Source organism: Mus caroli, unplaced genomic scaffold (assembly GCF_978045245.1).
Source record: "Mus caroli unplaced genomic scaffold, Mus_caroli_1 scaffold_12, whole genome shotgun sequence".
Taxonomy (NCBI): domain Eukaryota; kingdom Metazoa; phylum Chordata; class Mammalia; order Rodentia; family Muridae; genus Mus; species Mus caroli.
In genome coordinates, this window is record NW_028227267.1 from 83,332,306 (window position 1) to 83,357,834 (window position 25,529).

Sequence of the window (25,529 nt, forward strand, 5' to 3'; positions counted from 1 at the left end):
ATGATATTAAAAAGAACACTGACTGTTTTGAGACTGAAAATAATTGTTTTTTCAAATGTAACATGTCATAGAGTTATTAAGTACATACTATTAGAAACATAATAAAGTAATATTTAGGCATATTTGACTATTGGAACTCAATAAAAAAACAATTATTTTCATTCTCAAGACCTTTAATGTACTTTTTAATATCATTTGCAAATCTCAAAACATCCTCTGACCAACAATTCAATAGGAGGTAACCAAACCTAATTTTAAATTAGGCAAATCTATAGCTTCTGCGATAAGTATAAAGCCCTGTGCAGAGTAACTCCAAGGAAACTTTTATATGAAAAATAAAAAGTGTAGGGGGGGGGGTGTAAGTGTGTGTGGTGTGTGGGTGGGTGAGAGTAAGGGGGTGGGGGAGTGGGTACGAATCATAAAACTCAATTCTGATATCCTTTTGCAAACATCCTAACATTACTTATCCCTCACCAACCTCTTTTCCTGCCCTGCAACACTATTCTTCTTCCCACTTAAACCTATCTTTTTATTCTCCTTTCCCATTCTTACCACTATTGTTCCATCATACCCAACCCCACCCCTTAAGATCATGCTTAGTCCTCCCCACAAATGGTCCTTTCTACTTGATCTACACATACTCAATATTGCGCACACACACACACATACACACACACACACTCACACACTCACACATACAAATTACACTGAATACTTCAAAAAGCACAAGAATATACAAAGAGAAAGAAAATAATCAGATGATGAAAAAAGACAGACAATAAACTGGTAATGTCCCACTATACTCTTAATTTTACAAGGGGGATTTTGGGAAAATCTAGTGTATATAAAATATGGGTTGAAAGACCTGGAATTCCTTCATTACTTGAAACACATTAAATGACTACTAAATGTGAGCACATCAGCTCGGTTTTAATTGTTGAGAAGGCTAGCACACCTTTGGGTACAGTCCCCAGTACTACCAAATACACACACACACAGAGTATTATAAATAGTAAGTACATAAGTGAGAAAAATAAGCAAATGGGAGAAACAAGCCTAGTCTCAGATATACAATTTTCACTACAGTGATCACCGAAAGCCCCACAGGTGGGATTTCAAAGGCCTCTGTCATATCTGGGGCAGTTAAGGTCTAAGGAAACAAAAGAGCTAGCACTGGGGCTGAAAGCTTCCAGGCCACTAAAATAGCTTGCAAATAGTATGGACATACAACATAATACCCAAGGAAGGCATCAAGGTAACAATAAGGAAAACGCTGAGATTAGATGTACAAAGAAAAGGAATTGAGCACAAACACAGGTCAAAAAGTGTAGTATTTTTTTGTCTATTTCTTTTGCTTTATTAATTAGCCAAAGCATTATGCAATAAGATATAACTAGGAATGAAAAACAAATTACTTTTACGGAAACCGTTTTTGTTCATGATGATATCAAAGAATACTACATACTCACTATAGCTCACTATAGTGTAACACTCATTATATCTACTCACTATAACTGTATCTAAAATCTCAGAGTTATTCTCAAAATAGAAGAAAAGGCTCATTTTCTCCTTTACATATTAGTTCTAAAGGTGACTGGGATAACAAAGTGAAGTGTTGGATAGATCATCTCTGTAGGGAAGTCATTAAAGACAATGGTACTGGTAGTTACAGGAAGAAAAGCCAAATCTCCTAGGACTGAGGAAGACTCCTAGCAAAGGTTAACATCTCTGGGTGATGCCCCCTAGTAGGGCAGCCGTCCATTCTGACTAACTCACAGGTCCTTTGCAAGATGCCTGCCCTCAGTGAATGAATGCGGTTACAAGAAAATGCAAATAAAAGAATGGAAATAATAGAAAAGGAAATCAATTACACAGAAAATAGCCGTATTACATAAAATAGATTCCGAAACAAATGCTTACTTACAAACATTTCAGATAAAGCACAGGAAAGAAACCAACTAGTTGGTAAATTAATTTTAAAAAATAACTTCCCTACCAAAATAAAAATAAAAGTATAAAGGAAATAAAATTGAGAGGAGGGAAAAATGTGTGAAGAAAGAAAAAGCCTCCTTCTCAACCCAGGTTTCGAGTTCCTTTCATTTCACCTAACTTCAAAGGAAGCAGAGGGTAGAGCAAGATGGGAAGGATACATGCTGCCGCATATCTTGAAATCCATTAGCCATAAAGATGAAAATACTTGAAAAGCTTTATCCCCTGTGGTATCAAAACACATTAGTGAGATAAGGATGTCTGCCTGACATCACAAAAATTAGAAGGATATTTATCCCACGTAATTTCTAAATCTATTTTAATCCCTTGGTGAAATTTATTCTAAAATCCCAAATGCAAGATGGAGAAAAGTACAGAGTTTATGCCTTTTATATTCTTTACTAAGGGATCCAAGGGCATAAAAGGTAATAAGCACACCTTTATTCATACTCCTACCTTGCTATTTGTCTAAACCCAAGCAGTCTCACTCTTGCTAAGTGACTATTAAAGGTAATAGCAGCCATTTCCTTTGACCTGTCTTGACCAGATCCTTTTGTTCCTGCCTGACGACCTCCCTCCTTTCATCTCAGCTTAGCTAAAAGGCAAATTGACTAGCCTAGACCATTTCTTTGTACAGTAAGTCAGAATCCCATGTCTGACAAAACAGACATGTACAGTTAGGTACCAGTGGAAAATAGTGACGGAATGGCCTGCTCACCTCTGACAAAAACTCAGTGGTTCTTTATACAACTTTGAAGAAGCTATCACTTTAATGTTGACTTTGTTTTTTAAATTATAAAGAGAAAATACTTGGTCTAGATATATATACAAACTCTGCAGGGAAATGGCACCTGGAACTACCAGCAAGGACTCGTCCCTGACCTCTGTGGGCCTAATACTGCTCCATACGATGGCTTCTAAAATGCCTGCTTAAATGACCTGAGACATACTTCCACAATTGCTGCTCACTCTTATCCTCACTAAAATAGCCCTCAATCCACAGTGGAAATACCCAGAATTCGCCATGTAGCATTCTCTACTGTACTTAATACATTAGTCTTTTAACTATGGTTAAATCTATAAAGAGTGTCAATGGTAAAAATACATATCCAAAATATATAACTGCTAAAGATTCAAAAAATCAAAACTTAGGTGACAAATAAAAATAGGCTGAAATAAAGTTATTTATTAAAATAAGGCCTTCTCTTTGACACTTACTTTCCAATTTAAAGCAGTAAAAGTGAAGGGAAAAGAAAGCAGCTATGGATATCAGTAGAATACATGTAATGTCCAACTCTTCAGTGTCTTACATAGCTTTATGTATCTACCTCTAGGACACCTAATAAGTCAACTGGCTCTGTTCCTTCAGTCTTACATTTTCGTAATTACATATGTGTGTGTGTGTGTGTGTGTGTATATATATATACATATATATACATATACATATATATATATATATATCCCAATACCAAGAATAATTTTAATGAGTTTATGTTAATAATTTAAGGAGATAGCAGAGTCACCACAAGGGTAGTCAGCACATCATTGCCAAGAGGATAATTACAACTACTACCATGTATGCTATTATTCAAATGCATTGCAATAATTCTCTTGAATTTTTAAATGATTTTAAGCATGTATAATGTCACTGACCAAAAGAAACACTAAGCTATTTCAGCAGCATATATTACTCATTTTCGAAACATCTACAACTCAAATCAACTTGTAGGAACAATGAAATCTGTTAACCTCACATGGTTTTATACAGACTCAAAACAGACACATGGAAGCTAAAAGTGCCAGAGACGAGCTCACTGACCACCCAAACTACATTTCACAAGAATCTCCCTTGTTAAATAAAACATTTAATGAGCACCATTATATACAAAACCCTGCCCTATAGCTCTGGAAACCTGTTTACCTGTATATTTAAAATAGCACATGTTGGGATGGAGAGGTAGCTCAGCAGTTTATTAAGAACACAGAATATTATTGCAGAGAACTTAATTCGGTGTCAGCATCCACATCAGGTGCCTCACAAGCAACTGTAACTGCAGCTCCAGGAGACCCATCATCACTGTCTTCTGAACTCCACAGATAGCTACACTCATATACACTTACCCACACTGACACACCATACACATGATTAAAATTAGTTAAAGTAATGTTCAACATCCTTAATCATCAGGGAAATGCAAATCAAAACAACCCTGAGATTCCACCTCACACCAGTCAGAATGGCTAAGATCAAAAATTCAGGTGACAGCAGATGCTGGCAAGAATGTGGAGAAAGAGGAACAAATGTGGTACATTTACACAATGGAGTACTACTCAGCTATTAAAAACAATGAATTTATGAAATTCCTAGGCAAATAGATGGACCTGGAGGGCATCATCCTGAGTGAGGTAACCCAATCACAAAAGAACTCACATAATATGTACTCACTGATAAGTGGATATTAGCCCAGAAAATTAGAATACCCAAGATATAAGATACAATTTGCTAAACACATGAAACTCAAGAAAAACGAAGACCAAAGTGTGGACACTTTGCGCCTTAGAATTGGGAACAAAACACCCATGGAAGGAGTTACAGAGACAAAGTTTGGAGCTGAGATGAAAGGATGGACCATCTAGAGACTGCCATATCCGGGAACCTATCCCATAATCAGCTTCCAAACGCTGACACCATTGCATACACTAGCAATGATACACTAGATTTTGCTAAAAGGAACCAGATATAGCTGTCTCTTGTGAGACTATGCCGGGGCCTAACAAACACAGAAGTGGATGTTCACAGTCAGCTAGTGGATGGATCACAGGGCCCCCAATGGAGGAGCTAGAGAAAGTAACCAAGAAGCTAAAGGGATCTGCAACCCTATAGGTGGAACAACAATATGAACTAACCAGTACCCCCCCGGAGCTCATGTCTCTAGCTGCATATGTATCAGAAGATGGCCTAGTCGGCCATCAGTGAAAAGAGAGGCCCATTGGTCGTGCAAACTTTATCTCCCTCAGTACAGGGGAACGCCAGGGCCAAGAAGTAGGAGTGGGTGGGTGGGGGAGTGGGTGGGGGAGCGTGTGGGGGACTTTTGGGATAGCATTGGAAATGTGAATGAAATAAATACCTAATTTAAAAAAAAAATAGCACATGCTAAAACTTTAGAATTACCAAGTGAAATGTAAAAAGACTAATAATAATAATAATAATAATAATAATAATAATAATAATAGTAGTAGTAAAGGTACCTGTTTGGTTTCTAAATATTCCACAAAGAAAAATGTTAAAGCCTATCAAACCAATACTAATTTTAGAAAATTATATATTAATTTGATACGATATTTAAAAATTCAACACACTTTATCCTTTTACTATCAGTACTTACAGGATAAGTACTGATATTGTACTTGTTTTCCTACATTGGTCATTACCTTCAATAATACACTTATTTCTTCCCTATGTGTATGCTTATTTCTTTGCCTATTTGTATACTTGTCCTAATGTGCTTGAGTGTTCCCATCTGTCTGTGCACATGAATGTGCAAGCTAAAGTCATTCTCAGCATCTTCCCTGATTGTTCTCCATCATCAACACGATTAGGGCCCCTTGATGACTGTGAGGCACTGATTCCAGCACCCAACATACAGTCTACATCAGTCTCTGCTGCACTAGCACAGGACTACCCCTGTGCTACCATGTCTACCTTGCTTTTAAGTGGCCACTGGGGATCCAAACTTTGGTTCCTCAACTTCATACGTGCACGGGAAATGTCTTACCTGCTGAGCTATCTCCTTAGTCCTACCATTTCTTTACATACATACATACATACATACACACACACACACACACACACACACACACACACACACACACACACACGCATGTATGTATACAGGAATACAGGAGGGATGCCGGGCAGGAGTCAGAGGGAAATTTGCAGGACCAAGTTCTCTCCCTTCACCATGTGAGTCGGAGGATCATATTGATCAGACAAGGAGGCAGAAGCCCTTAACTGCTCAGTCATCATGCAACCATTTATACTTGCTTTTGGTTACAGAAAGAACATTTTTAAGCAAATAAGTATATAAAAGAATGTATATTAGTTAGCAGAGAAGGAATCACACAGAACTGTTCAAAATTCCATAGAAAAAAGAAAGAGAAAAAATGAAAATTTAGAAAGTCAGAAATCTAGAAATACAGTAAATCCAAACTGAAGGTATTTTAGGTCGGATAAACAAGTTAGTATATTAACATATTGAAGGGGTCAATGAATTAAATTGCAAGTTATCAATATGAATCTTCCTTCCCCACCCCCCCCCCTCTCTCTCTCTCTCTCTCTGTGTGTGTGTGTTAAATTAAGTTAAATTGTGGAATATCATGCATTTCCTGATTGAATAAAAGGCAAATTTACATGGAGTTAGATAAGCCACTTGCCTCTACTCGACATCTTCTGAGCATGCTCAGAATGGAAAAATGTTTAGTTTCGTCTGAGCAACACTGCGATTAAAGACAAAAAGAGCCCGAGGATGGGGGTGGAGGAGTTGATTAAATAAACATAGCTGTTCTAATTTGCCAGCCTCTATTTGATGGTTCAATGAAGAATAAAGATGTGCTTGGCACACGTGAGCAGATAGAATACCGGAGTGATACTCTTAGTCATTGGTTCATTATCTTCTTTATTATGTTGATTACGTTTATATAAAAAAGAAAACCACAACAAAACTTCTTTGGGCATTTACTATAAGGGGACAGGGGCTGTGAAAACACCAGATGTTCCAGTCTTCAAAATTAGGCAATTTGCTTTCAGTTCCTCCAGGTAATTGTGCAATTATTTGCCTCCGTGATTCTGAGCTGTACTTACAAGTGTCACAGGAACATTGACAGCTCAAGTCACCCTTCCTTTTTCTTGATTTAAGAAGAAACCACCTGCCTCCCTTATCTACCCACCACCCTAGAAAGCTGAGTTTCTATGAGGAAGCACATTTGTTAATGCAAATACAGAGGTTGTAGTGATGGTTCAGTAGTTCAGAGCAGAGTGGTTCTTTCAGAGGATTGAAACCTGATGCCCAGCAACCACTTGACAGCTCACAACCATTTGCAATTCCAGAGTGAGGGATCCAACACCCACCTTTGACCTCCATAGACACTGCTTGCATGTAGTGCATGGGCATGTGTGTAGGCATGTCTATACACATTAACGATAAAAACAAAACTGTCACACACTTTCTATAGTACTCTTTATGTAATAAAAATAAAGGTTGAGGGCCGGAGAGATGGCTCAGTGGTTAAGAGCACCGACTGCTCTTCTGAAAGTCCTGAGTTCAAATCCCAGCAACCACATGGTAGATTACAACCATCCATAATGAGATCTGACGCCCTCTTCTGGTGCATCTGAAGGCAGCTACAGTGTACTTAGATATAAGTACTTTAAAAAAAAATAAAGGTTTAGTGTAGGAAGATACATTAAGGAGAAAATGATGATACTTAAATCATATCCTACCATAACCAGTTAGGAGACAGGAAAGTCAGAGCTTCTCTATGTAAGAAAGGTATTTTGTGGTTTCAGAATGCTTGCAGCTGCAAAACTGAAAGACATTTTGAATACTCTTCTATCGCCATCACTCTAAACGTCTTGTTTGCAATGAACGCCACTTATAGTGCACTTACAGATCAGAACTCAAGAAGGAAGGTTGGGCCCACAGACTGCAAGATGGAGATAAGCTGGAAACACTGAATTTCAAAATCAGAAGCAGATGGAGCCCAGCACCAGACTCTTGTTCCAATATCTATCACACAACCAAGGTGATATGGGAAAAGCAAAAACTTACAGTATTTACTTCCCCAAATCTGTTAGGAACAGATTATGAACAGACATTATAAGAATAATCCTTAAGTAAATGAGAGGTTAACAGACCTAAATTTAGTGAACTACTATGTCTCATCTAAGAAAATGAACAACGTGACAATCTAACACTGGTAGACTTCTAACATCCTTTCAAACTCATCATTTCTTTTTTTTTTTAATAAGAATTCATTTTTTAATCTTTTTTTAAAGATTTACTTATTTATTATATGTAAGTACACTGTAGCTGTCTTCAGACACCCCAGAAGAGGCATCAGATCTCATTACAGATGGTTGTGAGCCACCATGTGGTTGCTGGGATTTGAACTTGCAACCTTCAGAAGAGCAGTCTGCACTCTTAACCGCTGAGCCATCTCTCCAGCCCAAACTCATCATTTCTAAGGTACTCTGTGTAACACAATTTTCCACCTAAAGAGACAGATATATATGAACATATATCTGCCATGCACCATTATACTGAGTACTGCAGAGAATGAAAGTCTGTCCATGAGATGCCATTGGTGGGAAAGGGCAGCCAGTGGTTGTAAAGTAGGACTAGATATGGATGTAGTCTTCTGCAAGCAAAAACAAAAACAAAAAAGAAAACAGAATATACAAAGTATTGTCATTTTATACAATAGCTTTGAGATGAAACTATATAATAATATAGAAATAAAGGCAGTGAATAGTTTCCTACTAGATATGATGGAAAACTAGATCTGCTATATGAGTACTTGAGTCTGTGTGACTCCCAAGTGTGTGTGCAGGTATATGTGCACATAGAAACCTCCTGTGGAAGTCAGAGACAACCTAGGGTATTGCTCTCAGAGACTGTTTAGATTGGGTTGTTGTTTTAATATTTAGCTATTTTAATTGTATGTGGATGAGTGTACTGCATGTATTTCTGTGTATCACATATGGGCACTGTGCACAAAAGACAGAAGATGTTGATAGCTGCTCTGGTACTAGAGATACAAAGGACTGTAGACTACCATGTGAGTGCTGGGTAACACAGTCTGATCCTTTGGAAAAATAGTGCTCATAACTGCTAAGTAATTTCTCCGGGCCCTTGAATTTTTTGAGACAGGGTAGACTAGCTGCCCAGGGAGTCTGAGGTCTCAATCAGTCTCCACCTCCCTTATGCTGGAATTACAAGCGCTGGCCACTGTGTCCAGCTTTTTATTATGTGCTCTTGAGATCAACCCGTTTTCCAAGCTTACGAAGTGCTTAGTTGCCTTTGTACTGCTGTCATAAAAAACAAAGAAGAAAGGAGAGAGGAAGCAGAGGGAATGAACTTAAAATGGCATGGATCTTTTGAAACTTCAAAGCCCACTCCTAGTGACATACTTCCAGCAAGGCCGTGCCTCATAAGACTACGTAAAGAGCTACCAACTGGGGAGCAACTCTTCAAAATCTCGGCCTATGGCAGTCACCTCATTCAAACCATCTCACAAAGCAAGCACTTGATGAACTCCAACCCACAAAATCAGGTCTTGAGAAATGGGGTTAGACAGGAGAATGGCATTAATTGGCGACAAGGCAGATAGGTGAGATGGCTGGAGCATTTTAGGAACACCATAGCTACATTACAAGTTATGAAAGTGGGAAGAATGGACACAGAAAAAGCAGAGTAGCCAGAATGCGGATGGAATGCACATACCCCTCATCCTACACTAAGGAAATAACTTCACCTGCGGGGTTAGTCAGTTTCCTAGTCATTATAATACGTGCCTGACTTAAATCAATTGTCAAAGAGGAAGGTATATTATCTAGGCTAAGTTTCAGAAATTTCAGTCTGTGATCAATTGGTCTTGTTTCTGTAGGCACATGATAGAAGAGGAAACCGCTCACTTCTCAGGGACTAGAAGTAAAAGATAAAGAGGAGGGGGCTGAGAGAGGCAGTATTCCCTCCAAGGCACAGTCACAGTCTTTTTTTTTTTTTATACTTGGACCCACATCCTAAAGGTTCCTTCACCTCTCAGTAGCATTGTGGGCTGGGAACCAAGCTGCAACACCAAGGGATCCAGGATACACAAATATCACAGTAACTATAGTAAACAGGAATTCACTGTAGAAAGACAGATACAGTCAACACACTCAAGCACCTGCCAGGCAGGCACACTTGAGCCTCAGAAGACACAAAGCCAAGAAGGTAAGTTCAGGGAGATTTCTATGAAACAATGAATTGTTCACATTCTTAAAATGTAGTCAAGAAGGACTAACATTACAAGAATGGTTCAAAAAACATATTATATCCACAAGGCATTTTAAAAGATAAAACATAAATCAGATATGACGTCCCACACCCGCAATCCCAGCACCCAGGACTCTGAGGCACAAGTAATTTGAGTTCAGGAGTGGCCTAGGCAATAGAACTGCAGGGCAAGTTGAGAATGTATCATGAGGCTCCTGTCTCAATTAATTCTTTTAATCCATAAAAAGATAAAACAGGCAGAAAATTCCTATTGGTAGGCAGGCACAAAAGATCTTCTAGCAAACAACAGAAAATCATTTTATTGTGAACTATTTCAAAATCTCAACATTTTCCAAAACTACTCCTTTCCAACTTCATTTCCTATTGCTTTCCTGTTTAATGGCTGCTTCACTCTAGACAAAAGACAGCATCTTATCCATATAAACACAGACTGGCTTTCTCTATGTGTATACATCTTTATGAGAAAGAGTCACACCATCCTAACTCCTACACAGGCTTAACTCCTACCTGCCCCTGAACACATCTATATCCTTTTCCTTCTCCCTCTTCCTCTTATTTTTTGAGACAAACACTGTGTATCACTGGCTTTCCCCCTGCTTCAGGGTCTGGAGTTGAGATCACAGCTATGTACCACACCTGGCTGCTCTCCTTCCAAACTCTATTTCTAATACTCACAATTTTCACCTCCAATTCCTGCTTAATTAATTCTACTAGATATACTATCACCACTTAATTGTTAATTTGTGAGTTCTAGAAGAACTTATAATTATCTAAAGGAGTTTTGGGAGTCCAGTTTTGACAATGACCATGTAAGGACTGTTGGTCTAAAGCACAAATTGTACTCACTGTCCACTATGCATTTGCTGCGTATCTAACGTGTACTACATGTTGAAAACTGCAGAAGAAATAAAACCAGCAGAACTTGTGCGAGTTTCCCAAATGCTTAGGGGACAGCCTCCTGGATCTTCAGTTTCCTGCTATGCTGGGCACTGATTCTGCATCGTATTGACTATACCTCCTGGACCTTGACATCTGAAGCAAACAAGCACACCTCTGATGACCCATGGAGAAACAAGGAGATGCACCTAGATGGAACACGTGAAAATGTCCTCTACTAAAGTGCTAAGACACTAAGGAGGAAGCTGAATAGAAATAGTAACAGTTAAAGATAACCACAGGATCTCTTTTGCACTCATATCTGCTATTACTACATATTTACTGATTGTCTCTACCAGGAGCATTCAAGCCACAAAGGAGGGGGCACCTGGTCAACATTGTTCATCACAGTATCTACTGCCTACAACAGTGCTTGATACACAGCCGTATACTTAAAGAAAATGACTCAATGTATGTCTGTGAGATACGATATCCTGACTGCTCTAAAATACACTGCTATTATCCCCAAACCCGACCCTTTGCCACCTAAAGTAAGCAGGAGAACTGCCCCTGCACCTCACTCAGGAGAGTGGGCCCCAAAACCTTGCCTGGGAAACTCAGCAGAGGTAACTATGGATGTGGGGCTGCAGGTGTGCCGAAGGCATCAGCACAGAAGAGCAGGTCCTGCCTCTTGTCTGCTAAATGGTACCACATATGAGGGAGAGCCACCCTCTTCCCCTCCCTCATCCCTTGCCATCTGAAGCAGACAGGAGAGCTGGCCCTACATGAGAGTGGGAGAACTGGCCATGGCCCTCACGAGCTGCAACACTGAGGGGAGCAGGCCCTACACCTCTGCTGGGCAGCAGGGCAGAGGTGGCCCTGATTGCAGAGATTGCTGGTGGATTGGCCCAGGGGTGTGGGCACAGAAGAGCCGGTGGGGTGACCAGCTCAGATATCTCTTGGGCTCAGATCCAGAGCTTTGGGGGGCCCTCCCCAACTCAACCCCATTAGTGAACTGCTGGGGTGCACTAAGGGGCTAATGCTACAAATACAAAACTACAGGATCTCCATGACACAGATCAACAACAGGATATCACAGAGATGTCCTGGTGAGGTCCCTGTATTGACAGAGTTGCAGAAACCAGAGGCCTCATACCAAACCAAGGAATCACTGCAATTACCATTTGCAAGCAAAGAAGTGTGGACAAAGGAGTCTGCTATGGGGTACACCATGACACACTATAGCTTCCACAAGGAGATTTTTTTTTCTCTATTGGGGGGAGGTTTTGAGGGTAGAGGGCAGGTATGAGAGCAGACAGAGATAAGTGGCATGATGTAAAATTCACAAAGAATCATAAAAAGATTTAAAACAATGCACTGCTGTTGAGAATGCCTACAAGTAAAGCTGACGACACAGACACTTGTCCTGTATCTAACCACTAGTGTCATCCCCAGAGGTGATCTTAAGTCAGTTATCAAATCCTAGAGCTGTCTCTAAAAAAGCTACCTTCATATGCAGTGTTATCAAGTGTTAAATCAGCTACTAAACCAACAGGAATGGAAAACCCACAAATCTATGCTCTCAGCAACCAAAGTGGGAAGTTACAAAACTGTACAAAGGACAGCATAAACTCAGGTATAGACTGACAAAGAAGGATAAATAAGTACCTTTCTAATTGGTCAACAGAAAAATAAATGAATATAGTGACCACTAAGAAGAAAATGTATCATTAAAACATTGTATCACATGATGTATTTAAAAATGAACAATTATCACATATAGATATAAATTAGGCAAGAGATATTTAAGAAATTAAGACTTTATTCTTCATAAAACACATTAAGAAAATTCAATAATCCTGTAAATTTAATATTTTTAATTTTTTGTATATAGGTATTTTGCCTACATATATGTCTGTGTACCACATGTGTGTCTGATGCCCACAGGGACCAGAAGGTATTGGATATCCTGGAACTGCAGTTACAAATGAGATGCTAAGTGAGTGGTGGGAACCAAACCCAGTTCTCTGAAAGAGGAGCCAATGCTCCTGACTGCTGAGCCATCTCTCCAGCCCAACTTCGAAAATAAAATTTAATGGAACATTGATACACGTTTGAATGTACAAGAAGCAATAAGCCATTTATTTCAAAGAGGAACTAGGCTATCCTACCCTCGATTTTAATGATAAGACGTGTAATTAATAGCTTGATAGATTACATACATAAAATATTAAAAGAAAAATAAGTATTTCACATGCTATATTTCATACTTAAGTTTTTGATAAATCACATTTAAATGTTGGAGCTTAACATCCATTTTCCAATTAATGTCCAAACACCTCAGCAACAGTGATGACTCATAACTAGATGAGATCACGTTGCGTAGACTTTTAGAAATCACCTCCTGAGAATAGAGACCTAAGTGGTAGTGACATGGAAAATATTCTCAACTGGTCCATCAGAAGACACCAATCCAACATCACTGAGTCGACTCACTGGCAAACAACACTATGCCAAGTTATCTGTGCCCGGCACTGTTCATACTCAGAATGCTCATCAAAAGCATTCCTCAGATGATAGGTTCTAGCTCAGCTCGGAAACATAACCAGAGCTACACCCTCTGACTGGCAGGAAATCCTAGACTTGTCAAGAGCATGACCCTACATAAATTACAAACCCTCTAAAATCAGGCTGATGCTTGTCCCTTTGATCGCTTTGACCCTCAACTGACCTTTTACGTTCACTCTGACTAGGGTCAGCCGCGAGTCTAACCACAACATAACAAAATAGATGATTTACTAGCTTTCCTATGAGGGATAATATGCTTAATGCATGCATATAATTAATATTATCAAAGATAGGCTTAAAAGCTGTTATCTTATTAAAAGTCAATTTAATCTACATCTTCCAGTATATGTGACTGTTAGGAGAGTGTGCATGATATGCTTGTATATTAGGTATTCATCTTTTTGAACCAATATTTAATCAATGTGAGGTATATATATATCAAGTATGAGAAATCACACAAATAGCCAAGATTAGTGCCAATAGTGCTTTTCTACAGTGAAACTGAAAATACAACAACTTACATAAGATGATTTTAAGAATAATTCTTGATAACAATTGGCTTCTGAACAAAATCAAACGTCTTTTGGCTTGTCTAATCTGTCCTTCTACATTTTACTAACATATAGTATCAAAAATCTCACTGGTTTATCTATTTCCTGTCACATCATAAGGTACAAACATGACCGACACACTTATATTTTGATAACCATACAATTCCTATATATTTATATACACATACTACAAATGGTAAAAGGTCTGGGGACTTCCTCAAATGAATTATCTTTTAATTTTCTGTATCATACTTTCCTCAATAATTTTTCCTTCATGATGTTTCAAAATATCTGATAAATTTCCAAGTCTGTTACTCTAAACATAATATTCCAAGCCATGGACAGTTATAAACTATTTAGTGAATCCAACATTTTTAATATTCCTTTAACTACTAGTGACTTTATTCTAGATAATAAAGCCTCAGAGTAAAACTTTTAAGAAAGAATATACATTTTTTGTTCAATAGACTTCAAAAATACTATGTCCCATCAGCCACAAATGACTGTTCTTTCCATATCAAGACCAATGAGATTTTAAAAGGTAAAACAAGATTTTAATTTGAACATCTGGAACTGACATTATCTATTTATTGGATTTATTTGGACTTATTCATAAATTAGTATTGTTCTATAGACCATTTTTCCCCCTCTATAGCTTCATTTCTAATTTATAAAAAAAAAAAAAAAAAAAAAAAAACCTCGTTCCAGGTTTATATACTAATTCTTTGTCAAAGTCATTAGAAATATTTTTACCACTGTCTTTTCTCATATGCAATTTATCATATAAACAACATGAGTTTTCTAAATAACTGATTATGCTTGTGTATTCTTTAATGGTTCCAAGACTTCCAAATGAGCAGTGAGAGAACTGAGCATCTTTGTTAACAAAGAGGCAAAGGTGAAGAGAGCACAATGGGCAAAGACTCACATATCTTCAGCACCATTCCCCAGACACAAACCATTTCCCACGCCAGGCTTCGGTCTGTGACAACTCAGGAAGACTTCACACACAGTGTCACACACAGTGTCATGTGCTTACCCCCTTGAACTGCAGTTTGAATGTTCTGCCACTTCCACATCAGTACAAGAAAATCAGGGCCATGAAAACTACCATTGAAGGCCACTATTACTGTCGGTCTTCACCAAGCACTACATATTATCTTTTATTTTAAAGAAAATGAAATCTAACTATTCCTCAATGTACAAGAGCCAAAGATTTTGAGATGTCTATGACTGAAAGTATCATTTAAATTATTGCTAAGAACTAAAGTGACAATATTGAGTTTCATTTGACAAGTGTCTTTTTCTTAACCAAAGTTCATTAAAATTTATACTTTAATATTTTATCTTTTTCTGCCTTAAGGTGAAATAAGCCTCAATTCTATAGACACTGAGCCAAAAGTTAAGGAACTGAGAGCTAACTCTGAATTTGAGAATGGACTCACTGTTTCTCTGTTTGTGCTCTGGCCCTAAACCTCAGGCCCACCTCTGGGTAGTAATGTAGAGCAGGAACACTCGGACCTGTCCACAGCCTGGAGCCTCGGACATCACGGTCCTGACTTCTCCGTGTTCACTTGCTTTCCTGTGTACTGTGTTCCTCAACCATCAGCAAAGTCCAAACTAGTCCCCACTATGTCCTGCAAAACTCTAGGACTCTAGAGAAGCCTGGAAACTGGCCCTAAGAGGGCTTTAACATGGTGCCACCCTTTGAAAAGCTTAGGCAAGGTTCATCTCTTTCCTTTTCCCCAACAAAGCTGCAGGTTGATGCCTGCTCACTGCTGACTTTTCTCACTACACAGTCATCCACTTTTCTCCTAGTCTCTGAAGTCTTGACTCCACTGTCCATGTGTCCTCCCTTACACTCCTCTGGCTCATTCTCTACTGAGTATCTCTGGATGCTGATACAGCTAAATCCGCTAGCTAACATCCTGGGTTTCTGCTTCGTCCCCCTCATCAAAACCTTTCGCTTTCTCTCCACTTTTTACTCTCTTTTTGCCAACTGAATTTTTTTATTTCTATTCAGTTTTGTCTGTCCACTTAAACTTGAAAACTTACTTTAGGCAGTGTTTTAACAAGCTTCATGAATTTGGGGGGTGGGGGAGGAATGCACTCTCCTGCTCTCTACAAGTACTCTCTAGAAGACTTAACTATTCTAACATTGCGTGTATAGCTATTTATTCAGTGTGTGTTCATGTCTAGCAAGATGCAAGAAACTTGAAGCAAGCAGGAAAAAATAGCAGTAGCGATTCTCTTCTGGGTTCCATGGCCTCACCAACCACAGACAGCTGCATAAGTGAAAAGAACTAGACATGAACTCTCTCTTATTGGGCAGACCTGATGACCTATTAGGTAGCTGGTGGCTACCCCATGATGCATGTGCCACTACTGCACCTTTCAGAAAATCTGATCACTATCAACTGATACATCAACATGAATTGTAGAAGATCTTAAAAGGCCCCACTTCTGTAGATGAAGAACTACAGGTAAGCAGTGGCTGCTCACAGAGGAAGAATCAGCCTTCTCCAAGTGCAGGACTTGGGATAGACTATCCAATCCAAGCAGTCAGCTCGCAATACATATAAATGTGAGCAACATTAAAAGAACTCAGTAGGTGGTACTTACATGTTTGTTTGTTCGTACGCATGGGGCAGGGGAGAGAATAGGGTAAGGTACTGGAAGGAGTAGAAAAGAAGGAGAGGAAACTATATAAATGTAAAACACATATATAAATTTTAAAATTAAATCTAAATGTTAAAAAAAGATTAGAGCAAGTAAATGTGCATATTTATGTACAGCTTACTTTATCTACATCAATATAGTCAAGACCCCCTTGTTAGGGTCTTGTGTATGTGTCTCTGTGTTCATATGTTTGCATGTGTGTCTATGTCTGTGTATCCAATGTATATGTCTGTCTGCCTGCCTGCTGGATAAACTGTGACCTGTAAGGGTAAGAGAAATAAATCCATTCCCCCAAGTTGCTATTGATCCGAGTACATAACAACACTGAACATAAGCATACAGTACTCATTGTCTACCTCCCCCTGACTGTAAGGAGGACTAGCTGCTTCATATTCCTACCATTTTGACTTCCTTACCATCTCAGTTACTTTTCTATTGCCATCACACAAAACAGACAACTTATAAGGGAAACTGATTTGGGAGCACACAGTTGCAGATGGTCCATGACCATCATAGCAAGGAGCATGAAATCAGTCAGGCAGGCAGGTATTCAACTGAAATAGTAGCTGATAGCTTAAACCCTCATCCACAAGTAAGACACAGAGGAAGCTAACTAGAAATATCCTGGGCTACTGGAACCTCAAATCCCATCCCCAGTTACACACCTCCACTAACGAGGCGGCACAGCCTACTCCTTCCAAACAGTTCCATCTGGGGACCAATGACTCAAGCATGCGCCTATGGGAGCCATTCTCATTTGACCCAGCACACCTACTATGACGGAGTGTCACCTGGAACTACGAGCTCAGGTAAACTGTTTCTGCTTGATATGCTGCTTTTGTCAAAATATTTTATCACAGAAAAAGAATACAAAATAATATAGTGTATGATCGGTATTTTAACTAACACATAGCAGACATGCCATATAAAATAGTGTTTTGTTCCACTACTAAAAGCATCTTTTGAAATGCTATTCTCAAATGTTCAACCTTACTTTAAGACTAAAAAAGGAACAACAACAACAAAAAAAAAATGTTGAGAGCAGTTAACAGTTACCTCTGACAGAGATACTATAAATTACTTTGAATTTTTAATATATAGTTGTAAGACTTTTAAACATTACTGTTAAATGGTAGCTATTTAAAAACCACATCTAGTTTTCAAATGAATAACTTAGAAACAGCAACTGGTAACTGAATGGCATTTCTCAGTTCAAGGAGGATTCAAAAGGCTTTCCGTATGGATAGTGACTTAGATGTCATCAGCTCTGGTCCTCGGAATCCTCTGACTGGAAGGAAGTCAGTTCACTTGACATAAACCTGCTAAAGCAGACAGAACTCTCACACTGAGTGACATTCTCTGCAATTTGCGTGGTTGCAGGACTAGATGTCAGTGCACATCCACACTCCTGCACTTCTCAGGTTTCTAGTGTTTACAGCACCCAGCGTTCTCACACATCGGCAAATGCTTGAGAAACACTATTTGGCAATGATCACAAATTGAAGACTTAAATTATTCATAGATTTATCCAGATGTTTCCAAAACTAAGTTCTGTAAATAAAAGTGATTATTAAATGAGTACCAATTTACTACAAGAATACAAAATGACTCTGCAAGCTATTCCTAGTCACAGTGAAAGCTTTGCAGACAGCATACTATTAGCTCTACTGATTTGTTTTTATTTTTCCTAATTGAAATGTGGTCCATGTTATCAGGCCATCTGCACCATAACAAAACAACTCAGTAAACAAGACCAAGACAGTGTTCTTTGTTAGGCGCAACAGCAGATTTTGTTCTTGCTAAAAAACATTTTTCTAAAAGGGCACTTTTTGATATAAAGACTGAAAACTTGGAAAATAGAATACATACACAAGATGCTGCTCCCTCATTTACATATCTGAGCATAAAATGCATACCAACTTTCTTTAGATAAACTCATGGTACCAAATACACTTAGAATTCTACACTGCTTTTTGTATCAGGATCTTGCCAGCTGTGCCTAACTCATCAGTTGCATTAACGTACACTATTAAATAGTGTCACTCTCAACAGACATTCTCTTTATTTTTCTTGATTTTCCCCCCTGCTGTAATCCCCCCCATACATACATCTTTGTTTTTCAAGCTAGCATTTTAAGAACAATTTCAAAGAGGCTTGTTACATGGGTGTATTTCTATGTATACATGTATACATTTCTTTGTATACATATGTCTACATGACATATTTCTATGTCCTCTCCAATACTACCAGCAATCTTTTCAGTTTACCTATTTTGACAGATTAAAACTGTTTTCCATATCTATTTTAATTTATATATCAAGACTGAAAAATCTTCTCCCTCATGTTGCCTTAGTACTTCCTGGGTACACTGCCTACTCACAAAGAGCAGTAACTCCTTCGGCTTGTCATCTTTCTCTTGATGATGGATAGGTAAGCCTTACACATTGACATTTTTCACAAAGTTTTTAATTTCTTGAGAATCTATTTTCTGTCCCCTTTACTACTCTATAATCTTTATTAGTAAATGTATTCCTCTTTTGAGTAATCTCTAGTTTAAATGAAAAAAGTGTTATTTCTGATACTGTTTTTAGCAATATCACCTCAGAATAATATTCTAAACATTATCTTATCTAAACTTATAAGAAATTTTTCTGAATAGAGAAGCTAATATTAAAGCTTCAATATTAATATTTCTCACATTTGTCAATATTAATATTTCTCATGCATGTCACTAAAGACAGGACTCAAACTATTACAAATTACTGGGACAAATACGGATCTTTGGTTTATTTTACTGTGTTCTTCAATCTCTCCATGCCAGTGTAACAGCTTCCGGGGGTACACCTTCAGAGCTGAACACAGTGGGGAGGAAGGGGAAGCTGGAAAAAAGTACCTCACTCAGACCGACTGTCACCTGCACTACCGCAACCCTGTGGAAGAGGCTGACAGCCAAGCGCAGCCCACGACTTCTAAGTGAAACTTGCGTGTCCCTTCCTTGTTAATACTGTACATAAACTGCTGGAGTAACTGCAATTGCAGATGCCCCCCCCCCCAACAACCACTCTCCATACAGCCAGTTCTAATGCTACTGAGCAGCGGACATCTACAGCACCTTACACAAATCTGGTTCCAATCCTAGTCTAATCTATTTCCTGGCTTTCTGACCACAGCAATTTACATGGCTCTGTGGTATGCATGTTGGGTTTCAGCTGTGGTTCCATGCTCTCAGCTCTTCCCCATCAGAGATGGGCTCCAGCTGGGAGTGAGTGGTGCAGGGAGCAGGGGTCTTTCCCAAGGACTCTAATGGGACAGCTCTTAGATGATCTAAGTTGTGCACATACCTTTATTCGGAGTGGACTTGTGCACATACATTTTATTCAAGGTGAATTGGGTCTACATATGAACCTTGGAGAATGGGAAGAGGATCTTCTTAGGGTAATCTCTCATTGGCTAGAATTTAAAGTACTGGGAATGAGGGTGTTGGAGGCAGAGCTCCAAAGACCAGGTCAGAGAAGGGGACTCTGTGCTGGTAAAGGGAGTCCTTCAATTTGCACCAAGCTCAGAGGAGCTATCTGAACATGGTAGACTACGAGCGTAATTAGCAGAGTTTCACCACATGGCTTCTCTTATCCTTAGAACTTACCAACTGCAAAGCATACCTAATACAGAGCATACATTCAGAGACATGTCTGTGTCTGCAAACTAGAGAGGCACACATTCACCTCTAAGACATTTGAAGAAAGAGCATTCACATGGCTCAAATTCTCACAGAGGGTCAGAAATGATGCCATATCAGTGCAACCCTGTATCCATCCTTTCTTCAGTTATCAGCATAGTCTCAAAGTGATGACAACCCAATAGTAGCAGAGTCCACTTAACAGTCCTCCCATAGCTGTGTTGTTCAGTTTTTAACCTAAACTTCAAACTTTTGTGAAAACATTGTCAATAAGAGAAAAAGAGCAATTTTCTTCTAATCTTTCTTAGTCTTACTGTTACAAAATCACTTCTATATACATTTTCAGAATCAAAATAACCATAATACTTTAGCTCTGTCTCATTTTTGATTAGGACTTGTTTCCTTTGACATGCTGTCTTGTAAATTCCAAATTTTGTACTTTCATGAGAAAAAAGAGAATGCACTCCATTCAATGCCTCCATCACATCCCCTTTATTCTCACTCTTACCTTGGATTTTATACTGAGAATAAATAAGCATTATATAAGTATAATTATTTAAAGCCTTTCTACCCATTCATTCTTCCTTATTGTGCATTAATTTGTATTTGAATGCTTTGTGACCGTATATCACAAGAAAGTATTCCTTCCACAAGCACTGGTCGAATCAAGAGTATTTTTAAATCAGAGGCCTTTTTTATTTTAAATAGACCAAACAGAGCAATAAGACAGTAAGAAAAATCATTCTACATTAAAGACCGCTTCAATAGATGATACTTTATCTTTTTAAGTTGTATCTTTGATTTTAATAATTTTAAATATGAGCATCTGAATAAATGAATGATACTTGGGATGTCACTTGATTACTAAACAAGTTGATCTTAGAATATGTAATCATTTTCTTTTGATTATTTAAATAACCTTTCTGTCCTAAGAAATTTTTCAAAAATGATAAAAGAAAATGTATAAAGATCATGAGTTATAAAATCTCAATAGTAAGAAAACAGAGTGAGATACAAAACCAGTCCATGGGCAATTCTCCCCCAAAATGTAGCCAGGCAGGATGTACAATTTAGGGGAGATAAAATTTCCCAACTGTAAGTTACCACCAGATCTTAGTATAAGTAACTTCAGATCATTAGAGAAAACTCAAAATACAAGAAATTATATAAACCCCCATTAAAATGTCTCATAGCTATTAAGATAGAGCTTAACTTCAAAGATTACCACTAAAAGGCACAAATGTATCCATTTAAAAGTACTCAAATGCACAGTAAGTATGCTAAGAGAAGGCTGTCTTCATTAGGACATGTAAGGAGGCCACAAACACGCATTCTTCATTCTGCAAGACAGAAAAAAGCAAAACCAGAAACACAAACACATACATCTACTACATGTAACAGTAGGTATTCCTTGGCCTCATGAAGATTATGGTCTATCACATCAAGTAAAATGGACAACTACATGAAGTTAGAGACCAAAAAAAAAAGATAAACATCACATGGTGCTAAGGGAATTCACAGTAACAGAACCTTAGTCTAAATATATGGCCAGTAGTTTCTATAAATCATCCACAAATTAAGTAAACAATTCATATGACTTCTACATAGACTGGCCTGTAAGGAAACATGGTAAGAATGCTTTTATTTGATTACAAATTATGAAGATGCTCTCATCTACAAATACCATTCTAAATTAGCTTACACTATAGATCTTTTCATGAGTATGTACTAAGTCTTACACAATATGTTAAACAACTGAGTTTGTGACCCTCTAAGAATCACATATAAACAATGATAAATTTACAGAGGTGATATTCTCATAGGGTCCACCTTGTCTGGACAATCCATGAACCTGACTCATGACTTTGTGTGTCTGACCTCCAAGTGCAACTTGCGAAGAAAGAGCCGGTGCATCCTTCACTATGGGCCAGTTTCACATTGTAGTACTTGGCAATGACAGTGGCGTGACTAGAATCAAAGAGCCAATTCAACCTGAGTCTCTGCAGTATGTGGCTAGAGGACAGGAGCTGGTTAATGCTAAGAACAATGAGGATCCAGTGCACAAAAGAAGAAAGGATAAAACAGCTGGGTGTCCTTGGGTCACCAAGGTTAGCTAAATGGCACAGGGATCTGGTTCAAACCTCAGCATCACAATTCAATGAATAATAAGAAAAATAATAATGTTTTTAAAAAATAAAAGAGGTTTTTAAAAAAAAATCAAGAGTTAACATCAAGTTTGGAAAAATACAATTACTACAGCACACTCTTGCAAGGTATATACCATTCCTCAATGAGTACGCTAAATTCAGCTGTAAAGGGTAAACTGAAAGGTGGTTAAGCTTCAAGCAAGGAGAAGAAGGCAATGTACAACTTTTAGAAGAAAAAGGGGAAAGTACAAAAAGGGCTGTAACAGTCTATGTTGTTTATAATTTAAAAATAAGTCATCAGATAATGTGTAGTCTGCCTAAGAATATATTAGAGTAGGGAAAAAAAAAGATGTGTTACATTTTAGGTCACAAATCTATCACAGCCAAATATAAGAAAAACCAAAAGCTAACATTACAAAAGCTAATTTTATATGTAAAGATACAGCAAAGTTTTTCAGTGAAATATTAATATATTAATTAAATTATATTTTCAAATCTCACATTTGACATCATATTAATACATTATTCTCTGTTATATATAAAAATAAGAGGTCAGTGTTAAGCCAGGCATTCCAACTTAACAACGTACATGCTTTTTTAAGCCATTGTGGTACGTTTTCTCTAGTTTTTCAGGACCACAAATCAAAATAAAGAAATGAAGTCAGGAACTTATCATAACCGTCAGAGTATATTTAGGGACAAATAAACCAACTCACAGGAAGACAAGGCTACGAGATATAGAAAATATGGTTCCTTAGTCACTGGAGAACTTAAATCTGGGCCTATCAAAATATAGAGATTTTGTCAGATGCACAAGCCAGTCAAATCTGTTTTCTTTGAGTCATATCCTAAGACAATGAGGGTAGAATAATTAAAGGACAGAGCATAACATGCTACAGAAAACCAAATCTCCCTAACATTACTAAGGAGGTAGAAAGGAGATATAAACAAATTTAGTGCTAAGAGTCCCCATGCAGACATCAGGAAGACCAGGCAACAATGTTGAGAAATATATGTGGTAGCTAAAATATGTCTGCTACTGTGTACTGAGTTCTAGGAATGCCAAGGGTTGATTATATTTTTAATCATACCAAACAGTTTATGTTATGTCATAGTATTTATGCTTAATGTAAACATATGTGAGTTAAAACAAAATGTGTATCACAGAGATGGCTCAGTGAGTAAAATGACTGCCATACAAACATGACTTTTATTTAAATCCTTTGCACAATAAATAAACAAACAAACAAACAAAATAATCTGAGAATATTGGTGAGCATCTATAACACCAGAACTGAGAGAAGGGATTAAGACAGGCAAATATTGAGGCTGACAGCTAATCTAGCCAAAATGGTGAGCTCCAAATTCAGTAAGACACTATATCAAAAACTAAAGGGAGACATCAATACAAGAAGACAGTCAGCATCAACCTCCTATATCCACACATGCATGCATGCATGGTGAGTGCATTAATACACGCACATGCCAATGCTGCCACACACACAGCAAAGATGGGGAAGCATGTGATTATATTCATTCTTAGGGAGGATAGGATTAGTAATCATGGCAAATAAATTGTTTCAAATTAAGTATGACTAAAACAACTAGAAATGTTATACTGTAAAAAAAAACATACAGGCCATTCATAAGCCTAAATATACACTGCTGACACTGTATTCAAAGACATGTGTATACGACCATCAGATGGACCATGATGCTGGCGGTATAAACAAGTCCATATTTGGTGGAGACATGCCCCTGCCGCCCTGATTGGCTGAAGCTGCATGCCTGCTGAGGTGACATGGCCTGCTGTGAGTGGATGGGGACTGAGAGTATATAAGCAGACCTCCCTGGGTTCCTGGGGTCACCGTAGCAGCATCTAGGCCTTCCTGCAATAAAGGCTGTTGAGAAGAATCCGACCGTGTTGTGTCTTCCTTGGCGGCCAAGGTGGGCGCAGCATATATACACATATATATCACATATATTTATATATGAAAATCCCTATACATATTTTATGATGCTCAGAATGATCACATTTATATCTAACTTCATATCACAGCTATGAGACTGAGTGCTTCTATCATAACATTTATTCACTCACCTCCACTGTCTAATTACTTTTAATTCAATGAGACAAACAAACAGGAGAAAAAAAAAGACAACTATTAGGAGCTTTTAAAAGCCACCTCTCTATCAAACACAGACAGAGAAAGAGAGAGAGTTGTAAATTTTTATAATTTAATTAGTCCTTGAATTTAATAATTTGAGCTACACTACTTTCTCCTTAAAAAATAGTACATGCTACATAATGAAATCAAATAAGCTTCCATATAGTATTGTAGAACAAAACTTAACTTGTAACATCAATAGGAAAAACTGTATTCTTGGTTTCCAGTCATCAATGTTACTGTTCTTCAGATATTTTCAGTAATTTTTACTTTCTTAAGTTGTAGTGACATGATTCCTCACCATTTCAGTAGTTCACTTTACTACTGTATATAATAAAGTCCTAATGTCCATACCACTTTACAATGTACAGAAATAAATGAGCTTAATTACCTAAATCAGGGGCTAATTGTGAGACAAACTGTATGAGCTTACCATACTCTACTTCATCTTGCTACTGCCTTGCTTGGAGGCAAATCTGACAGCAGATTTACAATGATGCTGCTTTTAAGAACAGGTAGGTTTCTTTCTTATGCTTCTGCTGGGGGAGGGCTAGTTAACTAGATGGAGTTAGGCCAGCAAAGGTCTGTAATCTAAATATTGTTCTTTGCCTGTAAGACTTACTCGGACTTTTCAACTTCAAAATCTGTGGGAGTAACTTTGCAATTTTCCCTACCTATGGAATAATATTTTTATTAAAGACACAGAAACAGATAAGACCAATTGGTAGAAATGTAAAATAACAGAAGTATAATCAGCATCAATTCTTGTTGAATAAGGATGTCACAAAACTAAGTACTTCAGAAGAATACATATTTAT

At 37.9% G+C, this 25,529-nt stretch overlaps 1 protein-coding gene across 1 annotated transcript in view; it reads right to left on the reverse strand.

The window, feature by feature from the left end:
- The window catches only part of Diaph3 (diaphanous related formin 3), a 475,768-nt gene that overhangs the window by 372,305 nt on the left and 77,934 nt on the right, over positions 1–25,529 (reverse strand). The window lies entirely within an intron of this gene.